General features: G+C 45.2%; 1 protein-coding gene and 1 pseudogene across 1 annotated transcript in view; one reads left to right on the top strand and one right to left on the bottom strand.

Annotated features, from left to right (window-relative positions):
* The window catches only part of LOC126481741 (puratrophin-1-like), a 728,422-nt gene that overhangs the window by 96,692 nt on the left and 610,331 nt on the right, over positions 1-21,399 (bottom strand). The window lies entirely within an intron of this gene.
* Positions 390-507, top strand: LOC126482789 (5S ribosomal RNA; annotated as a pseudogene).

The following is a 21,399-nucleotide window of genomic DNA, read 5'->3' on the forward strand; positions in this document are numbered from 1 at the left end:
GGGACTGATTACCTTAGCAGTTAAGTCCCATAAGATTTCGCACACATTTGAACATTATTTTTTTTGTTTGAAATTTATGTGCCCACTTTATAGAGCGGTGCCGAATTAGTCTAACGTTTGACGATATGTACTCCAGCAGCAATCGAGTAGCGATGCTGCATGGCTGTTGCAGGAAGACGTTGCGACGGAGACAGTCACACCAGGTGGGAGACGCCGGGCAAGGGAGACGTGATAGTCAAATGTTTTCGATCTTACAGTCGAGAGCAAGCCACAGTACTGATGCAGCATCATACAGTTTCACTTTCAAGACACTTTCGCCAGGTGTTTCAGTTTGCACATTCTTAATACGATAATATCTACAATATTTTTTGTTGTCTTATGATTTAAAAGCCAACGGCCTTGCCGCAGTGGTAACACCGGTCCCCGTCAGATCACCGAAGTTAAGCGCTGTCGGGCTGGGCTAGCACTTGGATGGGTAACCATCCGGTCTACCGAGCGTTGTTGACAAGCATGGTGCACTCAGCCCTCCTTGGTTCAAATTGCTCTGAGCACTATGGGACTCAACTGCTGTGGTCATCAGTCCCCTAGAACTCAGAACTACTTAAACCTACCTAACCTAAGGACATCACACACATCCATGCCCGAGGCAGGATTCGAACCTGCGACCGTAGCAGTCGCTCGGTTCCGCACTGCGCGCCTAGAACCGCGAGACCACCGCGGCCGGCTCAGCCCTCCTTGTGAGGCAAACTGAGGGGGTACTTGATTGAGAAGTAGCGGCTCTGGTCTCGTAAACTGACATACAGCCGGGACAGCGTTGTGTTGACCACTGTAATGATACTTGAATTACGTAACCATTACGGCACCTCACCTCAACCTCTCGATACCAGCAATATTCTACTGTGTTTCTGTAAAATAGTTAACATATTTGTGTGACAACATTCAGACCTGATTTCATTAACGTAGAGGTACTTCGATACATCGATATGTATATATTGCAATGATATTATTGTTATGTGTATTCTTTCTTTTGTCACTATGATCTTTGACGTACTTGTAACTCTGATTTTTGGGCGCGTAAGCGCTTATTAGAGGGTCAAGCTTTGGTCGTCATGTTAAAAAGATGGAAATTGTAGTCAGTTTATGAAATGTGAACTTTAACAGTGAGGAAGATATTTGCAAGTATGTTTTATACTGTGAACTGATTTTTTGGAACGAGTTAAGTGAAATTGCAACGAAAGTAATAAAAAAGAAGTGTAACTTAAATTCGGAGTGCTGATTACTTTTTTACATCACCATTGTCCTAACTTGCAAAAGTTTAAACTTCAAGAATGATTTATGAAACACATCTATAAAACTTTTGAATATCGCAGAATAACACCTAGGCCTCTTTGCATCCGAGGTTGGAATCATCACTACCTAGATTTTCGACGATTGAGCCATGAGTTCACAACGAGACCAGCGTGGGAAACACGAAAAGATGAGTGCCTAGTTTATCCATTATTTCAAGAAATGACTTTATTAACTGTGTTCTAATGACACCTTCCACATAATATAACTTTGTTGTTGCCCGAAAATGTAATATTTAGCAGCGTGAGCAACACTACAATCATAATTAACTTTTGACCTTTGTTGTGGTAGGGTTGTTAGACCACATACCCCTCCATATCCGCAATCGGTGACGCCTGTGGGAGGATGACACGGCGGCCGGTCGGTACCGTTTGGCCTTCCAAGGCCTGTTCGGGCGGTGTTTGGTTTAGTTTATGATTTAAAAGAAATGACAGCTACCTTCTGTGCCGCCTACAAGTGATCACATCGGTAAACAGTTATTCGTTTTCCTTACACTTCGGTGACAGCATTGCAGCTACACTTATAACATCCTCAGTAGTCTGACACGAGATTCTGAAGCGATGTCTGTAGTTGCTGTGGGCTTATTACACCAGTGGTGACTCACACAGTGTATATACAGTGGGTGTCTTCCATGGAGTGAAACTTATTTGCAGCTCCTACTAACAACCCGCTATGCAGACGTAATGAACGCAAATTAGCTCGCCGAGAAAGTCGTTCAGTGTGCAGCACGCATAAGATACCTGCGGCTAGGAGCCGCCCAGACGACACCTACACACACATACACACACACACACACATACACACACACACACACACGCCTGGTGCATCCGGCTGCACTCTGCGGTTGCCTCACCTCACGTGGCAGACCTTTCGCTGTGTCGCAACGCCTTCCGTCAGTGTTCGCTACCTTACATATTAATTGGCTCTTGTGTCACCGCCAACGGTCCGCAAAGCGGCAGTGGAAATTTATGTGGCAGCGCGCTTTCCTTCCCTCGCGCACAGAACCTACGCGGCATTAAAGTTGCAAACATTTACACTGGCAATCTGCGCACGCCCTGCCTCGTATATGTGAAACATGATCTAGATTACTTGCATTAGTGTTAGAGCCTCGTAGTGGGGCTTGTATTTACATTCCGAGGCGAAAAAGCAGTCGATGATGACAGCGAGAACATCTTCTCATGGGCACGGAATACATTATAGCATATAACATTTCACTGGTTTTTCGTATTTCTTTTTAAAAGTACTTTCCAGAATATGACGTCATTCGCATATTCCTTGAAAATTCTGGATTAAAACGTGGTCTGTCGTCTAACAGTCTTACATAACCACTTGTCAGTGCTAAGAAAATCATTGGGCAGGGTACATTGTACATTTAATAGTTTGAAGTCACTCAAAGATCGGAAAGAATTTAGCTCCGAAGTTAACAATATTTTTCCCCCATATTAAACCACTTCGTGAAAGAATCAACCAGCAGCCAACCCCTGACCATAACTACGTTCCGTATCAAACTTTACCCGCTTTAAAACTTGATCCCGTGCGATTGCTATCTGATTTGTTGGCAGCGGAGACATTATAACGGGTGTAACCTTGCCTAGTACGGCGGTGCGGGTTTCCCGCATCGTCCACTACGCTCCCCGGAGTATGGGACGACATCATCATCATCGTAACGAAATAGTGATATGACAGCTGAACTAACAAATTCGTTGATGTTTAGTTTAAGGAAGCAGTTATCATCGCACTGTTTCTCCACAAAGGCTTTATTGATATCTCTTCCCCTCCGTCAACTGCCTCCGCGTGAAAGGTCGCTGACGCAGACGAACGCGGTTGTGCTCGGTTCGGATGCTGACGTCTGTATCATTGTGGGGGTAGAACTTGGGCAACAAGATGAGGAGAGCTGTTGGCGTGCAACACCTGATCACGAAACCATGCGCCGTTGTCGTCGATTAAATACTAAACTCCTCTCTCTGTTCGTCTCATGAAAACAACACGTATGCGATTGTTGATGGTGATGGTTAAATTAGGTGAACCCCTCGGTAATATTCTAGAGGAGCACCCCATTTGATAGAAGCTTTCATCTTCGCTTTTTCATTCATTTCAAGATCCTTTACAACAAAATAACACCACATTTCCTTGTACACACGGATATCACAGCCACGTATACTATGTAGTTGCACACTTAACAGACAATTCGTCCACAATCTCCATACATCCGTTTGTCGATTAATAACAGTTGTTATTATATCTTTATGTAGTAAAAATGACACCTTTAGCTGTATTTATAGCTCTTATCTGCAATGTATTTCGGTGTTGCGTTACACAATCTTCAGGCTCCTCTGTGATCCTACGCGATCTTTTGGATACTTGGTAGTCATCATTATACATCTCAGACAGGGTACAAAAAAAACTGTTGTCCGTTGTGCTTATCCTTCTTTCCCGCTTATGTTAGTACTAGTTGTTTAGTTAGTGCCTAGTGTTTTATGGCGCTAAACGGCGAGGTCATTAGCGCCATTACCTCGAGTTCAGGAAATTGGAATGTGTACAATGACTGCAGTCATGCAACTTCAGCCATAAATAATTATGTAACTTGTAGGTAATTACACAAGCTGTGGCATGATAGCGAATGGAACAGTGACCCAAAAATGTAGAATAAATTTCATTTATTTCATGTCCATCGTCACAAACTTGTAGGTCCTCAGACTACCGGTTTCGGTCAGCAGTGACCATCTTCAGGTCCGTTTTATATTAAGACATGTTTTGTATGAAACAGAGCTGATAATGGTCACTGCTGACCGAAACCGGTAGTCTGAAGACATACAAGTTCGTGACCATAGATTTGAGATAAATGAAATTTATTCTACATTTCTGGGTCAATGTTCCATTCGCCGTCATGTCGCAGCTTGTGTAATTACATAATTCCGAGTTTAGTTAATATACTGCCGCCGTTGACACCATAAGCAGGAAGAGAAACGAGATGTGTAATAGTCATCGACGTGTACCACGGAGGGTCCTGAAGATCTTGTAATGTAACACCGAAATCGACTGCAAATAAAACGAAACCCATGAACACAGCTGAATGTGACATTTCTACTACATAAAGATACCGCTGTCAGATCCGAGGCAAGCGACCGCGAACCAGTAGCATTAGCATCTTGTCAATGCTCCGAGGCTCAACATTAGCTGTGATCGGCACTGACTTCGTTTCTCCGTTTTGCTGGACTTAGTATGGTAGATAACACACGTCAAACGAATGACGAGGAAGAACGTGTAAAAGAAATAGATTATGCACAGTCCTGCCCTATCCGTCCGGATAGCCACGCACGTTAACACGCCGTTTTAAGGGATTCGGGGAGACGCGCTGACAGCGGATCGAATCCATTCGCCGGATTAACGACGAAGGGTTGTGTGTCGGACGGCCTGGATGTGGTTTCCAGGCGGTTTCGAACATCAGTTTAGGTGAATACCGGATTGGTATCCACGTCCAACCTCAGTTACACAATTCGCATACATTTCGAAAACATTCTCACGCTTTTACATGGGATGAGCTACCGGCAGACAGATGGGGTATACAACTACCGTGCCGGGGGGGGGGGGGGGGGGGGAGGGGGAGGGAAGAAGAAGAGGAGAGGCACCCGGTCACTCTCTACCACTAACTTTGCCAAACCCAGACTAGCATGCCGACCCCGTAAACATACCGGTCAAGATCAGGGATATTGCAAAACTTGACCTCCTGGCTGCCGGCTGATCATCTTACCAGCCGCGGTTGGTTACCAAGAAAAAGCCATAACCATACTGGACATACATTTACTTCGGGCATTCTACAAAAAAAATCCCTTTTTTACCTACAGCGGTCGTAAAACAAAGCAGTTACAATATTACTCATTAATTAGAGCGTAAATTTCTTTATTCACCGTACACTATTCAGGGCTGTTTGAATACGAAACCAACAGTGTAAGTACAAATAAGACAGGTTAGGATATTTGACTCCGCCAGAGAGCGCCTTCGAACTGGTGGCGAGATGGCGATCTGGACGCTCGCCTATTGATCTAACGGGCGCGGGACTCCAGCCTTGACTGGCAGTTGACCTCGCACTCTCGACCTCGCATTTTCGACCTTGCCCCGTACATACAGCTGTTGAAGCTGACAACAGGAATGCGAATCAAACGCGGTACTTCCCGCGGCTGCCCGCGAAGGTCGTGCGAAAACTGCCGAGTCACCGACAGACAGCCAGTATAGTGATGGGCGTACGGAGACTGTGCCGTAAGGACCTCCAACGGGCAGAGAAACGCATAAAGCAAGACAGGGGCTCCACAGCCAAAGGACAGGCTAACAAGTTATTCTGCCGCAAATAGGGCTGGTGCATATTTCTTGGGTGTTTCACTATCTTCCTCCCTTTCTTTCCCAAATTCACCAACACTTACGCTCCGTGACACTTCAGAAGAACTCGTTAGGCTTGACAGCACTATGCGGTTACACTGTGATATGTCACAAACTAGGATCAAGAAATGAACTGACATTTAAACTGAGCTCCTGCCAAGGTTACATGGAAGAGCCTTCGTGGACACCATTTTTAGACTTTTCAGCGTGGAGCCGCATTTCTTTTTCTTTCCCTTCGTTATATTTCTATCACTGGAATCACATACGTCTTCTTCAGTTTTAATTTCTTTTAAGCAGCCCAGTAGTCTAATTCAATTGTTTCCTCATGGAGGACGAGATCGATAACCCGAAAGTAAAAGGTCGAATTTCTAGTCTGGGACACCTTTGAAAACATCTCGAAACGTCAGCCTAACTTCGAAATCCTGTGACTTGCTTTATTCTCCTAAATGATGGTCTCTTACGCATTCCAGCAGGAGTATTTCTGTCAACGAAGTGAAAACAGAAAAATAATAACTATATAAAGAATAAAAAGTATGAATCAGACGCTTAGTGGGTAAGAATCAGACTACTAATCCAATAGTCTGGGGTTCGATCCTGAGCCTATCCTAAGCTTTTTTGTATCACTCGTCGGTTATTTCACCTCTGCCATTGATTTTTCAAGTTTCTGTGGTTCAGTCTTGTCGTTAGAGGTGCGGAGTGTCCATGTTTGCACAGAAGTTTTAGAAATCTACGAAAGCCAGTTTAAATCAGAGATCCCTATAATGACGTGGACGTTTAGATGACTAATCTAGGTACGTGCATGGGGCCCTGAAGATTGTGCCAATGAAGGCACAGGTTGAGATGTTAATGTGAAAAGTGTCAGGCGATACCTTGATTGGGAAATTACGATAAATTGTAGCTCCCACTGCGAGTGGTAGGTCCGTTCATACGTCGGTAGAAGACATGAATATATCGTCTCAAAAAATACCATGCCTTGTCAGACACTATGTTGTTCAATCCAGCCTCCGGATTGACGACACTTTTACTTTCACTTGCCTTCCAAACACGAGTACAGAATGGAGGTTTAAGGAACGTTCCAATTGCGTGGTTGTTTAACCCCTTTCTAGGTAAAGTATTCTCTTACCCGCTGTGGGCACCTTGGTAACGACTGTAGGTATTTAGCAGGTGAGGGTCTAAACGTCCGTATATCATGTATCAAATAGTCTACAACAAAGAAACACTTGATTATTCCCGTACAATTGCAACCAAATTCAAATCACTCATCACAGAATTCAGTGCTGTCAGTGATGCGAATCCTTATCCTGTACACACTGGACTCGCATTTTGGAGGACGACGGTTCAATCCCGCGTCCGGCCATCCTGATTTAGGTTTTCCGTGATTTCCCTAAATCGCTCCAGGCAAATGCTGGGATGCTTCCTTTAAAAGGGCACGGCCGACTTCCTTCCCCGTCCTTCCCTAATCCGATGAGACCGATGACCTCGCAGTTTGGTCTCTTCCCCCAAACAACCCAACCCCAACCCCCTTATCCTGTAAGTTTAGCACATATCTCACCGCTGTGCGTAGTACCTTCCTTCACTGTTGAGGCACTCAGTACTTGTTTACCGTTAGGATTGTGAGTTGGCTAGTTCGTTACAGAGTTCCGTGCATGATTTGAACGACATCTTTTATCAAAATGACGTGGAACTAGTCAGTTTACAGGATATGTATACGTGGTCAGTTTGAACGTTAATTAACATACATTTTAGTCCTATTCACGCTATTACAGTTAAAATCTAGTTTTTTTTACAGACTACATTTTTTAAATAAAAATTCGCCCGTGGTATACAAGAAGTTGTCCAGAAGAAATGATTTTAGGTTACATTTCAAGTTTGCTTCGCTACATGTCAGACATGTTATGTTATTGGGCAAGTGATCAAAAATTTTTGTTACTGCATATTGAGTTCCTTTCTGAGCCACCGTCACTTTTAAGATGGGTAATAAACATCGCTTATCGTGTTATAGGAATGAAAATGGCTGTTCTTCTTAAACTCTGTTGGGTTATTTACGGCCGGCCGAGTTGGTCTAGCGGTTCTAGGCGCGCAGTCCGGAACCGCGCGACTGCTACGGTCGCAGGTTCGACTCCTGCCTCGGGCATGGATGTGCGTGATGTCCTTAGGTTAGTTAGGTTTAAGTAGTTCTAAGTTCTAGGGGACTGATGACCACAGATGTTAAGTCCAATAGTGCTCAGAGCCATTTGAACCATTTTTTGTTATTTACGTCGAATTTCATTAGCGAATATCTGTATTGTGATGGAGCAGCTAAAATGCCCAACTACTTGGAGAAGTACCTGCAAGACGACGTCGGGTGAACAGCACATATTCATCTTAGGATTGTTTTAATTTCCCGTTACCAACTGGAATTACAGCTTTTCTAAAGTAAGATCAGTGACTGGACAGTATACATTCTTATGAACTTTTATCTTATCTATGAAACGGGAGCATTCCTTGATGACGTGACGCATATTGAGAGACACAATAATACTTCGAGAGATGTAAGCGTAGGCTTCCGCGGCCGTTGTCTTCTTCAATAAAATTCTTCAGGGTATCAGACCGCATCGTCATAATTTTAAAATGCGCCAACGTTTCGGCCAGCGTTGCAGCTAGCCTTCATCAGGGCCTTACGTTAACGTAAGGGCCTGATGAAGGCTAGCTGCAACGCTGGCCGAAACGTTGGCGCATTTTAAAATTATGACGATGCGGTCTGATACCCTGAAGAATTTTATTGAAGACTTCGAGAGATGTTTGCAACAATCACGATACTTGAGGGATCGAGGTACGCTTCATGCCTCGAATTGTTTGTCATCTATTAGATGGCTTCCTATTACTAGATTTGTAGCATTCCCGTCAACTGAACGGGGCTTCCTCGAAGAATTTATTTTGCGGTGTCGAAAATTGCGTACCTAGCCAACTTGCGGGGGTCCGGGCGCGCTTAGGTGGCCACTCCAGAGAAGAAATACGAGGAGGGCGGCTTTGCGGCAATCCCATTAAGTGAAGTCAGCCCCGAGCGCTCCAACTTAATCAGCTCTGGGTGAGGAATTAGGGGGCGGTAAGATGGCGCCCCTCGGCTCCCCGTGCGGGTGTAGCAGCGGCCTAGGAAATCAAAAGGACGGAGGCAGCGGTGCGCTGCTCAAACTGAGCGCAGCGTCCGCCTGCTAATCGAATCTTATCGTTCAGAGCCCGCTGGGAAATGTACCCGCGAAAGAGCCGGCTCAGTTCCATCTGCAGGAAGGCGTGGCAATGAATGCTGCGGGTATTTATCACCGTTCAAGTATCGAAAAATGACAGAACCTTGTGTTCATTTGTAATTACGAGCAGGGAGCAACGGTGATCACTTGTTTCAGAAACCAACGATGCAGAACAACTCTCACCCGCAAATCGGCCATCAGAGAACCAGCAGGAGTCTGAGTACACCTACCAAAGTCTAGTCAAACTATGGTCTAAAGCAAATACCGAACAACCATAAATTTAAACAAACTGTATCCTTTTTCGCGCTTTCTGTTTCATTTTTACCCTTTTATAAGGTAAATTGTCCTATACCCTTACTGCAGCATAAATTGCTACCATTTCCTTCTGTATTTCTGTCAGTTATGATGCTAGTGTACGTATGTCTACACTAGAAATCTCTAACATCTCGTGCGGTATAAGAAAGGCCCTGTAAAAAGTAAATTGGGCGAGATACATAACCCTATAAATAAGCAAATAAAAATAAATGTGTTTTTAAATTTCGGGTATTAGATGAAAATATCGTCATCGTATTTTTAATTGTGGAGTAGCACAACTGCCCGGACTAGTTGATCGGCTCAGGCTTTTTTTTTGGTCAAATCTGCGTTTTATCTTCCCCATCATCGTTGTCCAAGAGCCATCTTTGGCAAACGTACACCTGAATTTCTTAAGTTTGTTGTCATCATCGTTGTCTTCGATTTTATAGTTCGCAGCAAAGATTTTCTCTTCGATTTAGATTGTTTTACAATTTCAAAGGCAGCCAAAGGCAGAAGAAATTCAGCTGAAAGCTTATAGCTATTATTCGTTTTTATTTACAGGCGAAAGACTTCTGGGATCTTTTCTTGAGTCAAATGATTTGGATCTTTTAACTTAGAACCGTTAACCTCAAGCTGCGCTTTTGACTTCTTAGAAATGCCTTGAGAAAACTTCTGATTAAGGGGTTTGTCCGTTGGGCCAGTTATTTAAACTGTTAACAGATATTTTGCTGTCGGACATCACGAAATGTCTCCGGAAAGAGAAGTGAGACATGAAGTGTCATGTTTTAGAGAGCGATTTTAAATCGTTGTTTGTGGAAAAGTCTAATGAAATTACGCTTAAGTTTTTTTTACGAAATAATAATGCAGTTTCCTCACTTCTAAGGAGACGCTACGACAGTAAATGCTTACATTTTGTTTCAGAATCGGTGGATGTACTGCATCCAACACTTTTTAATTCTCAGGGTCTGACATAGAGACGCTGTACTTTAATCAAGCAGCGAACGAGGCAGTGAAACGATTAAGGCACTGGACTCGTATTCGGGAGAACCGTCCGCAAATTTGCCACATGCATTCCGTAGTTACCCTGAACCGATTCAAGTGAACACCGGAGTGTCATCTTCATTAGGGGCACAGCACATTCCCTTTCATATTCACGTGTAGCCGCCTGTCGGCAGATGTCTGGAGTGATCTGTATTAAAAATCTCCAGATACCAGGCTTTGAACACTGCCCCCCCCCCCCCCCCCCATTTTGACCGGAATCGAGGTTGAAATCTTCCTACACCTTGGTCAGGGGGCCTCAAGATTGCGTAATATATCGCAAAAACTGGTTGCCCAATAAAATGACAGTTTGGAAATTAGACTGCTGAAAGGTGTTTGATTTGAAATTCTGAAATTGAACAAACTCCATAACTTATCTGGAAGTAGGCATTAGGAGTGATTTAAAGTGGAATGACCATATAAAATTAATCGTCGGTCAAGCAGATGCCAGACTGAGATTCATTGGAAAAATCCTAAGGAAATTCAATCCGAAAACAAAGGAAGTAGGTTACATACAGTACACTTGTTCTCCCACTGCTTGAATACTGCTCACCGGTGTGGCATCCGTACCAGATCGGGTTGTTTGAAGAGATAGAGAAGATCCAACGGAGAGCAGCGCGCTTCGTTGCAGGATCATTTCGTAATCGCGAAAGCGTTACGGAGATGATAGATAAACTCCAGTGGAAGACTCTGCTAGAGAGAAGCTCTGTAGCTCGGTACGGGCTTTTGTTGAAGTTTCGAGAACATACCTTCACCGAGGAGTCAAGCAGTATATTGCTCCCCCCTACGTATATCTCGCGAAGAGACCATGAGGATAAAATCAGAGAGATTAGAGCCCACACAGAGGGATACCGACAATCTTTCTTTGCACCAACAATACGAGACTGGAATAGAAGGGAGAACCGATAGAGGTACTCAAAGTACCCTCCGCCACACACCGTCTGGTGGCTTGCGGAGTATGGATGTAGATGTAGATCGCACGTGATCAGTACACAGCAGTGCACTGAATAAACGACAACTAACCTCTGGCGTCCGGAGAGTACTTCTGTGGACGGAACTACGGCTGTAAGAGGACGTCCAACCTGCGGTTTCGCCGCTAGCGGAACGGGGCATCGTTGCGTGTCGCCAAGGTCGAACGGAGACAGTACCAGGTCAAAGAAGAGATCTCTTGTGGAGAAGCGTGGCACTCCTTCTGTTACGATGTGGTTTTCGCACGCAGGATCCTTACGACAGAAAGCTGACATCAATAAACTGTCTCTAGTTTACAACGCAACCGTGCGCCACCTCCACCACGACAATGCCTTCTCCGCTACGGTATTGAATCGCCCACGAGCTGCTTCAGTCATTCAGCCGAGAAGTAGCGTTATTCTGGCCAGAACTGCGCTGTAAAGAAGCTTACGCTACGCGTTTATGGAGGTTAAAGAGACAGGAAGGCGTGACCGAGTGTACTTACAACGAACGTTTATTTGGCAGCTGCATTCAAGCGTTGCCGCTCCTCCGCCCTGTATTTCGCTATCGGATCATTTCAGTAACGCTAATATTTATCGCAATATTTGAGCAAGTTTCTAAATAGCCGTTTACTGGTCGGTTCGTCGGTAAGCGAGACGTAGCGCTGGGCAGTAACGTTGCCGATTGCCCGCCGGCGAGAGAGAGATCGATCTACCCGTAGATCGTCCAGGAAATGTCGAAGTCAAAACGGACAGCGCGTACGCCAAACCAATCCACGAATGTGAAAGGACAAGGGAACCCTGTAGAGGAATTAATCAAAATCAGGTAGCGGAACATGCGTGATGTTCGGCATTTTAATTACTTCGCGTTTTTCCAATACCATCACACTGTTACCTTACAAAAACGGCAGCCCGAGTACAGCGGTACGACAATGGAATTTGCTGATTTAAAAACGCTTGCCCTGTTTGGGCTGACCACGTTTTCTCGTCCACGTCAACCATTTTTCCGTCAGTAACGTTGCTTGGCAGTACCTTACAAACCGAACAGCAGTGGTCACCGTTCTGGACTCCAATTGGGGAGGAAGCCACTTCATATCCCTGTTTATGTCACCGACGTTTCCCTTTCCCCGGCATATTTCCTCTCGTTATCCTTCCCGAAATCCGATTTTGAGCTGCGTTCCTAATGGACAAGCCGTCAACTCAACGTTAAGCACTAATCGTCTTTCCCTTCTTTCTTGCACCTCAGACCTTAACTATCATCAGCTTGATTCTGCTGTGTTGTATGTATCTATGATACTTTCAACGTCATCCGTATAAGATGAGTCTTACAAGGGGAGGACGCCAATTGTGAAATTCAGATTCGATTCATACTGCGCATAATAAAAGCTCACGGCCAGAGGTGTAATGTGGCGAAGCACCAAGATGCACTTCTCAGCCATTGTCGAGAAAATCGACGGTTAAAAGAAACCGTTACGGTGAAATACTCTCTACGATTAATAATTTTCTACAGCGTCGTGGCGCAGCGGTAAGCGCTCGGGTTCGTAGTCAAAACTCCGCTGAACATCCGAAACTACGCCATAAACTCATCTTTGCAGTAAATTATGGAACAGACACTGAACGTGGTGGCGCAGTGGTTAGCACCCTGGACTCGCATTCGGGAGGACGACAGTTCAAACCCCTCGTTCGGCCATCCTGATTCAGGTTTTCTATCATTTCCCTAATCGCTTCAGGCAAATGCCAGGATGGTTCCTTTGAAAGGGTACGGCCGATTTCCTTCCCGATCCTTTCCTAATTCGAAGGGACCGATGACCTCACTGTTTGGTCCCCTCCCTTAAACCAACCAACCAACGAAACAGGTATAATCAATTACACATTGTCTCTTCGAATTGATTCTAAGCTGATATGTCTGTCAGTCAGAGAAGGGAGTGTTTCCCTTGAAACGGGGGGGGGGGGGGGTGTCGGGGGCAGAGGATGGGAGGGGGGGGGGGACTGCTCTCCGTCTCTCTTGGGAGCCCAAACAAGTATAATAATTGGTACTCACTACTCATGCAACTTGTCACCAATAACAGACACCAGCACAATCAGTGTGTATCGGGTTCTGCTAAATGCTAGACGCGTGAATAGCGCCGACGTCACCCCGGGCATCTCAAATGGTTCGCCGTTCTCATCAGGGTAGGAAGCCAACGAGTAGATGCGTGCTCGAGGAACAATACGACCCTCAATGTGAAGTGGAGTGCGCGGGGGCTACCAGTGGTATTAATCCAACACGACGGCAGCAGGGAATACTATTGAAAGCTGTCAGGCACAGCCGCTGTTTGTGGATCGCGGCACTAACAGCGCGCGGGAATACTCACACGTGATTCGTCACTGAATGTCCTGTCATCTGAGCAGTAACTCACCTGTTGCTCGCTGTTCTGTCGCCACAGCCGCAACGGCTGTTGGGTAGGAAACCGTCCGGACGGCAAGGTATCCTTTTAATGCCTACTGCAATCGTTGCATGAATTTAAAATTTACCTTAAAGAGAGGAAGAATACAATCGAGAGTCTGAGCTCTTTAACATAAGTGCGAGGTACTGCCAGCAGAGAAGTTCGTTCAGAAAGCCCTAGCCATTCGGAAGAGGGGACGGAGGCGTGAGACATTAGAACGCGTCGCATTCAGAAACTCAGAAAATCTGCCCTAACTGCCTTAAATCGCATCATGCGAATTTCGGGTTGGTTCATTTCTCAGCTGTTATCTAGTTGGAAAAATGTTACGTCGTCGATGTAGGTGGTAAACAGTTTATTGAACTTAGTCCCGGTTGTTAGCTTTCCCACAGAATTATTTCGGTTGAAAACAAAGTGTCTTCTGGTTAAACTACACATAAAATTTTGGACATAATCTCACTCATGGACTGTTTCTCCACAGCCCCAGAAAATGTTCAATTAGAGTTTGGTGTATTTTACGTCCTCATGAAATCAGTTGTATCCAAAAATATATGGTTCAAATGGCTCTGAGCACTATGGGACAGCTTCTGAGGTCATCAGTCGCCTAGAACTGAAAACTACTTAAACCTAACTAACCTAAGGATATCACAGACATCCGTGCCCGAGGCAGGATTCGAGCCTGCGACCGTAGCGGTTGCGCCGTTCCAGACTGTAGCGCCAAAAATATAGTCCACAGAAGAATCCACTGAATACATCTGACCCTGAAAGGAACTGCTAGTTATTAAATGACGCCGTGATAATAAACTTTCTTGCTTGCTCCACCCCACTGATAGTTAAAATAAAATAAAGTCGTCCTCGCTGGAGATCGAGTCGGCGGCCTTTGTAGCAGGTGATATGTCTTAAGCTGTTACGTGACGATTTAATTTTGCAATAGAAGGTATCCTTTTAATGCCTACTGCACTTGTTATAATACAGTACAAATTATAAATAAATGATGAGCCATTCTTGATTTTTCCGTTTACTTGCGTCTCACAATTTATGCGCAGAGCAGACATCAAGTTTCTACGTACTGATTGAGATGACGCTGTAATTAAGACAATGGACTACTCATTTTCGGGAGGACCGTGCCTCAATTCCCGTTTATGGTAATCGAGATTTAAGTTTCCTTGGTTTCCCTAAATTGAGTAAGGCAATTGCCATGATGGTATCTCTCAGAAAGACATATCCAATTTCACTTCTCTGCCGCCGGCCGCTGTGGCCGAGTGGTTCTAGGCGCCTCAGTCTGGAACCGCGCACCTGCTACGGTCGCAGGTTCGAATCCCGTGTGTGATGTGCGTAGGCTAGTTTAAGGAGTTCTAAGTCTAGGGGACTGATGCCCTCAGATGTTAAGTCCCATAGTGCTTAGAGCCATTTGAACCATTTGAACCCTTCTCTGTCCGAGCCTGTCTGTCTCCAACGATCTTGTGTCCGACATGACATTAAAGTCTAATCTTCCTTTCTTCAAGTCACAAGCAGTGCGAGGCGACTCATATACTTTTAACATAATTACGTGAGAAGGCAATGGAAATGCGGCGGATAAATTTCAGTACTTACAGTGTTTGAAACCGTATCCGACACAACTCCACAACCGAGAACAAATATCTAAAAATAAATAAATAAGAAATAAAAATAAGAAAAGGGTTTATAACCATTTAATCTGAAATACTGTGTAGTTTATTTATTTATTGTGCTTAACATAGTCCATTGGGTAAAGTGTAATTTCAACATTAAGAAACAAATTTGATGCACAACACTCTATGCAAGTGATTCTATCTTTGCCTATAATGTTTGGTTACCAAAGAATCAGTGTCCCGTTCAGACGGTAGTCGACTGTTTTCTGAAGATGGCCCATAAGCCGAAAGCTTGTTCGAAATAAATAAAAATCAGTAGTACAAGAACAGTGTACTTGTTATTTAACATTAAATATATACGGCAGTAATTTTGATCAGTTTCGCAGGCACACAACGTGAGTGAACCCATCCGACGACTCCTTGCAAATAGATGTTTCTTCTGGAATGGTATCACAGCCCAAGCCTCATAGCAACCCGTACCTCCTTTTAACACCTTAGTTCACTACAGATACCTTACCTTCCATCCAGTAAAAGGGAACAAGATCAAGAATTTCAGGCACGTGGGAGAAATTGTCCCACTGAACAAGGCAGGAAATTAAAAAAGAAAGTAGTAAAGTTAAACATCTGGTAGACGTCGAGGGCGTTAGACGCGGAGAATTAGTGCACTTGGAAGAAGAGAAGTGAAGGCAGTGGACTGTTTAATTGACCGAGAGGAAACAAAAGTTAGACTGAGAGGACAGGGGATCGAACTCTATGCCTTCCGAGAGCCAATGTAGTGCCTTAACGACTCTTATCGTTAGTGCCAGCTCTCGCAGTCACCAAAAGTGTGTTCCAGTGCTGTTAGAAATAAATGTACGCCTACAATTATTTAGGCACTTTCGTGTTTCTTATTTGACACCCATCAAGACAAAAGATGAAAGCGACGCATTACGGCTATTGTTGGGTGGGCCTACAAAAAACTTGGCGCGCGCAGTACTGTGTCTGCTGCGAATACTCCTCGACAACCAGGCCGTGACAGCCCGTAATTCCCCTCACTGCCGTGCCGTGGCCACAGATGAGAAGCACGAAGCACGCTCCAGGAACCAAGTAACGTAGTCGCTGCTGCACTCCAAGGAATAGGGAAGCGCCTCTGAGGTTCCCGTTGATCGTTACTACCTCGTTACAAGTTTACTCGGACGCGTTGTCGGGCTGATCGACTCGTCAGTCATCATCATCATCAGCATCATTTCCTTAGGGCTTTGTGCCACTTCAACGCGGGGTCGGCCTTGTTACTATCGATGTGGCAATGGTAGTGTGAGAGGGTGGCCAGATTCCCTTCCTGTCGCCATCCTGCAACCCTTGGGATAGAATTAGTGAACCCCAACTGTTTGCGTCTAGTGTAAGCCATGAAAGAGTGCGAACGTTTACAAGTGTCTGCGAGTCGTGTAACTGAGGCGGGACGAGAGGACCAGCCCAGTATTCACCAAGTGGGATGTGGGAAACCGCCTAAAAATCATATCCGCCGGGCGGATTCGATCAGGGGGCCGGCGCACCTACCCGAGTCCAGGAAGCAGCGCATTAGCGCTCTCGGCTAACCTGGCGGGTCTGATCGACTCGTCATTAGGTAACCAAAAATCTGTACTACTTCGAACAGAGCAGAGTTTCACGTTTGGTAGCTGACTAGGCCATCAACGGCTGACAAGGGATAAATATTCGGCCGTTTATTTCCAACACCAGCGTTGCAACTAATAATGTTCAAAGGCAGCTTCACGTTATACAGTGCTCACTGGTTCGGTCTCCTGTTACTTTTTTATTTCCATTAATTGCTATAAGAAAACTCTTTCATTAATAACAATAAAAATCAAATAAGATTGTGTAACAATATTTGGAAAGAAGAGAAAAAAAACATCATTATTACTATTAGTTTCTTCATGTCTGGATATTAGAATAACATCAATTACCGTCAGATGAAAATTCGTAGCTGTCTCCTCTCGACAGGAATAAATAATTAATGGCGCGAGCTGTAAGAGAGTAGTTTTACGAAACTCGCCCGCTCTGTGGACCTAGCAAACTGCATTTGCGTAATTAGTCGCTCGGTGAGGGAGTCACCATGCAGGGGATGGATGTATCATATGTCGGACAAGCCAGCCACCTGCATTAGCTGATATCAGGTTTCGAAAAGGCGGTTGCATGTACGTGTAACATACCCGGCCTTTCAACCGGAAGTAAGTGACCGTCCCCTAACTCCCATTTCGATTTTATCCTCACCAACATACATAAAAAAATAACAACTGCTGTAAGTACTGTATTCGTATTAACCGACCGACACACACAAAAGCGTTGCACATTGTCAGAATTATCAGAAAGAATCAAAGAAAAAGCAGGTACTATCGGCAAACATAGACTTACCGGTGTACAAGACTTGACATCTCGGTTGAGACGTTACTCGACTGGCAGAGTGAACGTGTTTCGCTAGAGAAGTCCTTATGCTCTTCAGTTCCACTAGTAGAAAAATACCTTTCTCTGTCTAATATTTCTGTTGACGACACGGAGCGTTGAAGCGTGTTGCAGTGGGTAATGACACCTTGGCGGAAACTTCAAAATGGTTCAAATGGCTCTGAGCACTATGGGACTCAACTGCTGTGGTCATCAGTCCCCTAGAACTTAGAACTACTTAAACCTAACCAACCTAAGGACATCACACACATCCATGCCCGAGGCAGGACTCGAACCTGCGATCGTAGCGGTCGCGCGGCTCCAGACTGTAGCGCCTTTAACCGCTCGGCCACTCCGGCCGGCTTGGCGGAAAGTGAGCAAAGTACTGGCTCGTGTATCTTTGGCGTTACATGATTTCTGCATGCAGATGAAATTATTCAGTTTCGTGTGTGGTATCGGACAGGCGGAAAGTGAAGAGGTTATGTGCCGATGTCAACACAATGCGTCTTTCGATTTTCATGGAACATCTATGGTTAAAACTCAAGGCTATTCTTACGATATTGACCAGTTATGGCATTTCACAGAGACTGCCCACGAAAAGATTATTGACAATGATGTAATGCACATGGAATTTTCCTTTGTTCCAGGCAATAGCTATTCTGTTTTCAGAAACGTTTTCACTCGCGTTTTAATGTGTATTGCTAGAGATACCCCGAATGCCAGGTGGTTCACAAAAAGTATTAATGAAGCACTGGAGTAGGAGCTGTTCTAGTGCGCCATATACTCTATGGAAACAGAGGACAATACGTGTATTTAGTGTTTTCAGGTCAGAGAGAAAGTCGCTTCGGAGCCAGTGTTGTTCAGTACGCGCTCAATAGGACGTGAGCGGAGCGGGTGGGCGGCCACAAAATTCGCCCTCGATATCGCTGATTTCGCGGTGGAATCCTCTTATCTGACGGAGCCGAAAAACAATCGATGTAGGGGAGGGGGCAGGGGGTGGGGCCGTTCAGGTGTGGGTGGCCGGCCACACCCCTCGCACGCTGTTGTCTGCTGCGACCGCCGCTGCGCGGCGCCACCTGTTCCGATCGATGGAGGACCGTCGCTGACGTCAGCGAGTGCCGCCCGCCGCCCCCCCCCCCCCCACCCCACCGGCTGCTCATTCGGGCGCCTCTGACATTGTGACGTCACTGGAAGCCAATCGCGCAGGAGCGAAGCGAGGCGAAAGAAGTGTTCGCGCCTTGTTAGGTCCCATCAGAAATTTCGTACACAGCCTCTTGATTCACATACGTCGGACTACCAATTCCTGCTTTCCAGTTTATATTCCCTTCTTTTAAAATTATTATTTCCTTTTTCCCTGACAATCCATGAATATCGAGTAGCTATACAAAGCTTTTTAGCTTAGTCTCGGCAAGACACGACAAGAAAGTTAAGTTGAAGCTGAAGGTATCATTTCTGACACTTCAAAGCTGTCCACGTCGGAGAGATTTTGCACTCTACCGCGCACGACACATTTCCATCGAGATCGCCCCGACCCCGTCATCCTCCTCCCACCCACAATGAAGCTTCACTGTGTAGATAAGGGATTCCTCACATTGCAAGCTAAATGACACCACAGTGACTGAGACCCTCACAGCGGGTCAAGCGTCATCGCCGTCAAAAAAAAAAAAGTTCAAATGTGTGTGAAATCTTATGGGACTTAACTGCTAAGGTCATCAGTATCTAAGCTTACACACTACTTAACTTAAATTATCCTAAGGACAAACACACACACACCCATGCCCGAGGGAGGACTCGAACCTCCGCCGGGACCAGCCGCACAGTCCACGACTGCAGCGCCTGCGACCGCTCGGCTAATCCCGCGCGGCCATCGCCGTCAGCCAGACGGTGTAAACCCTGATGATGGCCCGTAATTAAAAGGCAGAAACCGGTCAGAGGTTAATATCGGCCGCGGTCAAGACTGCTTTTAAATAATTTTATGAATGACTGAATGCTTTATTCTTGTTCGTACCGCTCATATATAGTTCTGCTGCCTCTTAAATGGGTATGGTGACATCGTGAATAAGGCTCTGAATTGCCATTCAGTAAGATAGAGGGTCCTGTCCTCTCCTGGATATTCTTACTTTTCCTGATCACACAAGAATAACCCGGGTATGGTTCCTCCATCAACGTTTGTCAGATTCCTAGAAGCTGCCCTCTCGGCGTTAAACCCACTCTTTCCTGCCGGCTATTACACACCACTTAAGGAAGTAAAAAAAGAAAAAAGAAAGTTTCCATTGTTTCTATTCCTGTATCCCTTGTCCGTTGCTTCGTCATTCGTTCTTTCTTTATCTCCCCGCAAGTACTAAATACCAACGCCTACCGTTGCACCACATCTTAGTTTGTTGCCCGACGCTTCCAGCCTTTGTGGCCGAGCGGTTCTAGGCGCTTCAGTCTGTAACCGCGCGACCGCTACGGTCGCAGGTTCGAATCCTGCCTCAGGAATGGATGTGTGTGATGTCCTTATGTTAGTTAGGTTTAGGTAATACTAAGTTCTAGGGGACTGATGACCTCAGATGTTAAGTCCCATAGTGCTCAGAGCCATTTGAACCGACGCTTCCTGGTGGTTGACCGTGTAGAATTACTTTGGTGGGCCTCCTGTCATCCATTCATCCTTTTATTTCGATACTTGCCTATTGTCTCCAGAATGCATATTGTCTCTGGCTCTTTCATTGCTTATGTGGTCTAGCAATGACACTTCTTCCATCCCTTCTTTGTTGTTATATGAGTTAATCCACACGCGTAACTTGACAGCAACAGACTCTTAATCACAAACTGATTATTTCATAGGTAATGAGGAGACTTGAAAACTGTTCAGAGAAATGAGGGTGTTTATAGGATCAGACAATTATTAAGTAGAAGCGAAAAAGAAAGTAATACACACATGCGTAAGAAAAACTCCAAAACTTATTCTGTTATTATGCCTCATTTAACTTTTCTTTGGACTGGAACCTTCTTATTGGTTTCCTACATTAGTCTATCAGGCTGTTCAATTCAAGTCGCTAAGAAAGCGTGCCTTCACACACTCTACATTCGTGTACTGATTTCTTCTATGCGCAAGCTCCAGTTTCCTCTAACACTGGATATGAACTACAACAAACCAAGCAACTCCTATAACTAGGCAACACTGCGAACCTCAACTTGTCGTCTACTTGCTACGTTGTTCCATACGGTTGATCACTTTTTGAGTGCCACGTCGCAACACTGCTGTCGTAACCGGCACTGTCAACGTCCGAAGGACAGACGCGCCGGAAAAAGTTGGAGACGAATCTCGGAGAAGAAAGAGAGACGCCCAAGGTTTGCGGCTACGACGATGATGGAAGCGCGTGTTTTGCAGACGAGTCACGCACTCATCCGTGAAGCGGGCACACGGCGCGCGGGCCTCCGCTGACTTTCCGAGCCGGACCTCAAGCACGCTTAAGGCACTAGGCTTGCGAGTTCGAAACGTCAGGTGAACACACCTGCTAAACTTCGAATCTGTTTTAAGATGTGTGCGGAAAACTCATATGTCTGCCAAAGTTTCTGTTTCTATTTTTCCTGTAGTCTGTATTCTGTTCTTATTTTCACATCACTGTTACTGACCTGCAAATGCAATAAACATTCACTTTTCATTGAGAGCAAGAAGTCAGATTAGGATTTGTCTTTATGCTTCCTTGAGCTGTGCTTTTTGGTTCATCAGTCACACGTGGAC

Source organism: Schistocerca serialis, chromosome 5 (assembly GCF_023864345.2).
Source record: "Schistocerca serialis cubense isolate TAMUIC-IGC-003099 chromosome 5, iqSchSeri2.2, whole genome shotgun sequence".
In the NCBI taxonomy this organism is placed as follows: Eukaryota; Metazoa; Arthropoda; class Insecta; order Orthoptera; family Acrididae; genus Schistocerca; species Schistocerca serialis.